The 4,374-nt window shown below is 44.0% G+C and overlaps 2 non-coding genes across 2 annotated transcripts; both read left to right on the forward strand.

Moving 5' to 3' along the window:
• The first annotated feature begins 513 nt into the window (after positions 1 to 513).
• Positions 514 to 585, forward strand: trnav-uac (transfer RNA valine (anticodon UAC)). The gene has a single exon. It is a non-coding gene; the product is annotated as a tRNA-Val (tRNA).
• A 2,672-nt stretch (positions 586 to 3,257) lies between these two features.
• On the forward strand, positions 3,258 to 3,329 carry trnav-uac (transfer RNA valine (anticodon UAC)). The gene has a single exon. It is a non-coding gene; the product is annotated as a tRNA-Val (tRNA).
• The last annotated feature ends 1,045 nt before the right edge of the window (positions 3,330 to 4,374 follow it).

Consider the following 4,374-nt stretch of genomic DNA (forward strand, 5'->3'; position numbering starts at 1 on the left):
TTAAAGTAATTAAACCCGAATTTTCGTGCACCCGAATCTTCTGAATCAGATGCCTCTCGTTGTGCCGACTGAATCCATGTCCCTTTCAATATTCTGCTGACATGCACACTATTAAATGTGCCACTAACTTATAGAATCAAAGAATAAGGGAATGGTTGCAGCCCGTCGAGCCCATGCCAACTCTCAACAAGTCTCACTCCCCTGTCATTTACCCACAGCTGTGCAATTTTTTTCATTCGGATACTTATCCAACTCCGTTTTGAAAGATAAGATTGAGTCTGACTCCACCGCCCTTTAGAGCAGTGTATTCCAGATACTAACCACTTGCTGAGGAATGGCCACTCCTGTTCCTATGTATAAAGGCAGAGAAACACGGGATCAATTCCTGCCACACTCACAACCTTGCGAAATATAGCACCGTAATTCTATTTTCGTGACACAAGCTCCAGAAGTGTAGTCCAGCTGTTGAGGTTAAAGCTCTGGTTACGTTCCCAAGACTGTTACGGGCACAGCGTTTCGTAGTGTAGTGGTTATCACGTTCGCCTTACACGCGAAAAGTCCCCGGTTCGAAACCGGGCGGAAACTTTATGCAAACGCGTTCAATTAATGATTAGATAAAATTAAACTATTCATATTAGTGGTTCAATATTAACAGAGTGCAGTGTCTCACGATGCTGTTCCTTTTGCTGACTTCTCTCTACAGTTCTGTACAAATTCAAATTCTACACAGTGTCTCTCACTCCTTCCCGTTTCCAGCCCTGACGCTGGAGAAACCATATCTCAAAGCTGCACATTCCGTGCATTCAGGTCAGCTGTGAGAGATTATTAAAGGATCCTGCCACGCCGCCACGCTTCACAACAGAAAATTAAAGCCACAATCAAACCCATCGACTAATCGCTCTTCTCCAGCTCCAGAGTGAGTGAGGGCGGGACAAGCCCGAACTTCCACTCCCACACTCTCCAATCAGCCGCTGCCGGCGGAAAGCGGAGAATGCAGCATCAAACAGCGGTTTACCGCCCTTCACTGGGCTGCAAAATGCCACCTTTCGAGACAACGCACCCCGTACACCGAACAGCAGCCTCATAAGATGCTTCATCTCAGCTTTCTGAGTTCGAGCCCCAGCTTGCACGAACACTTCTTCACTGGAAACACCATTAATTATCTGATTGCCACGTTTTGCATCAGGAAATTAATGCTAACCGATAATTATGTAATCATAGAGGTTTACAGCATGGAAGGAGTCATTTAAGCCCAGCGTATCAGCACCGACCAACAAATGCCCAGTTTTAGGTGTGTACCCCTGCACCTTATTGCATTAAATGTGCACATCTAAGAACTTGTTAAATGTAGTGAGGGTTTCTGCCTGCACCACACTTTCAGGCAGTGAGTTTGAGACCCCCACAAACATCAGCATGCAGAATGTTCACTTCAAATCCCCTTTAACCCTTACACTAAATACTTTTAAATTATGCAGCCTGGTTGTTGACCACTCCACTATGTGAAATAGACCCTTTTTATCAACAATATCTAGGCCCCTCCTATATTTATACACCTCAATGTGTCGCCCATCAGCCTCCTCTGTTCCAAGGAAAACAAACCCATCCTATCCAATCTGTCCTCATAGCAAAGTTGCTCCACTCCCGGCAACATTCTTCGTAAATCTCCTCTGTACCCTCTCCAGCGTATTCACGTTCTTCCTTCAATGCGTGATCAGAACTGCACGCAGTACTCCAGCTGTGGCCTAACCAGAATTTTATACAGTTCTAGTATAACCCACTTGCTGTTCTGTTCCTTGCTTCAGCCAATAAGTGCAACCATTCCATATGAATTCTTAACCAACTTTTCCAACTGGCCAGCTACCTTCAGGGATCTGTGGACAAGCAATCCCAGTTACCTGTGTTCCTCTACACTTCTCAATGTCATACCAGTTGATGTGTATTCCCTTTCCTTGTTAGCACTCCACAAATGCGCGATCTCTCACATCTCTGGATTAAATTCCATTTGCCACTGCTCTACACTCTTATCAGTTGATTGATATCTTCCTGGAGTCTCCAGCTTTCTTCTTCATTATCAAACCACTGCCTATTTTAATAACACCTGAAAACTTATTAATCATAACAGCTATATTCAAGTTTAGATCATTGATAAATACCGTAAAAAGCAATGGATCAGGCACTGAAAATTGCGGAACCCCATTGGAAACATCCTTCCAGTCACAAAAATACCCATCAAACATTACCCTTTGCTTCCTGCCTCTGAGCCAAATTTGATTCCAATTTGCCACTTCGCCCAAAATCACATGGGCTTTTACTTAGAAAATGCAAAATCATTAAATGTTATCCTGCCTTCATGGGAAACAATCATTAATTGACGGATGATCTTCATTTGCACAACTAAAGAAATGTTAACTGAAGGAGAGTCCTTAATTGAATAACTTATCTGTGCTCTGCACTTTACCTCTGAATCCATAAACCATTTTGGACACTGTGCTTTAGAAGTCTGCTTCAAAATGTTCATTGCTGGTAACATGTGCATGGGACGTTGGAAACAGTGAGATAGACTGTAGTGCAAGGGACTGGTTATTGTGAAACAGCAAAGAAAATATACTTTCTGAAGAATACCATCGAAAAGAAGTGTGACCCTAACAGCCAAAAAGAAGATGAAGTGCTGAGCCCTTTTCAGCAAAAAATTATTTTCCCAAACATTTCTCTGACCGAATCTTCACAAAACAAAAATGATGCTTTTAAAGTAATTAAACCCGAATTTTCGTGCACCCGAATCTTCTGAATCAGATGCCTCTCGTTGTGCCGACTGAATCCATGTCCCTTTCAATATTCTGCTGACATGCACACTATTAAATGTGCCACTAACTTATAGAATCAAAGAATAAGGGAATGGTTGCAGCCCGTCGAGCCCATGCCAACTCTCAACAAGTCTCACTCCCCTGTCATTTACCCACAGCTGTGCAATTTTTTTCATTCGGATACTTATCCAACTTCGTTTTGAAAGATAAGATTGAGTCTGACTCCACCGCCCTTTAGAGCAGTGTATTCCAGATACTAACCACTTGCTGAGGAATGGCCACTCCCGTTCCTATGTATAAAGGCAGAGAAACACGGGATCAATTCCTGCCACACTCACAACCTTGCTAAATATAGCACCGTAATTCTATTCTCGTGACACAAGCTCCAGAAGTGTAGTCCAGCTGTTGAGGTTTAAGCTCTGGTTATGTTCCCAATACTGTTACAGCCACAGCGTTTCGTAGTGCAGTGGTTATCACGTTCGCCTTACACGCGAAAAGTCCCCGGTTCGAAACCGGGCGGAAACATTATGCAAACGTGTTCAATTAATGATGAGATTAAATTATTCATATTAGTGGTTCAATATTAACAGAGTGCAGTGTCTCACGATGCTGTTCCTTTTGCTGACTTCTCTCTACAGTTCTGTACACACTCAAATTCTACACAGTGTCTCTCACTCCTTCCCGTTTCTAGCCCTGACGCTGGAGAAACCATATCTCAAAGCTGCACATTCCGTGCATTCAGGTCAGCTGTGAGAGATTATTAAAGGATCCTGCCACGCCACCACGCTTCACAACAGAAAATTAAAGCCACAAACAAACCCATCGACTAATCGCTCTTCCCCAGCTCCAGAGTGAGTGAGGGCGGGACAAGCCCGAACTTCCTCCTCCCACACTCCCCAATCAGCCGCTGCCGGCGGAAAGCGGAGAATGCAGCATCAAACAGCGGTTTACCGCCCTTCACCGGGCTGCAAAATGCCACCGTTCGAGACAACGCTCCCCGCACACCGAACAGCAGCCTCATAAGATGCTTCATCTCAGCTTCCTGAGTTCGAGCCCCAGCTTGCACGAACACTTCTTCACTGGAAACACCATTAATTATCTGATTGCCACGTTTTGCATCATGAAAGTAATCCTAACCGATAATTATATAATCATAGAGGTTTACAGCATGGAAGGAGTCATTTAAGCCCATCGTATCTGCACCGGCCAACAAATGCCCAGTTTTAGGTGTGTCGCCCTGCACCTTATTGCATTTCATGTGTACATCTAAGAACTTGTTAAATGTGGTGAGGGTTTCTGCCTGCACCACACTTTCAGGCAGTGAGTTTGAAACCCCCACAAACATCTGCATGCAGAATGTTCACTTCAAATCCCCTTTAACCCTTACACTAATTACTTTTAAATTATGCAGCCTGGTTGTTGACCACTCCGCTATGTGAAATGGACCCTTTTAAACAAAAATATCTAGGCCCCTCCTATTTTTATACACCTCAATACTGTCGCCCATCAGCCTCCTCTGTTCCAAGGAAAACAAACCCATCCTATCCAATCTGTCCTCAAAGCAAAGTTG

This window comes from Pristiophorus japonicus, chromosome 3, assembly GCF_044704955.1.
Source record: "Pristiophorus japonicus isolate sPriJap1 chromosome 3, sPriJap1.hap1, whole genome shotgun sequence".
In the NCBI taxonomy this organism is placed as follows: Eukaryota; Metazoa; Chordata; class Chondrichthyes; family Pristiophoridae; genus Pristiophorus; species Pristiophorus japonicus.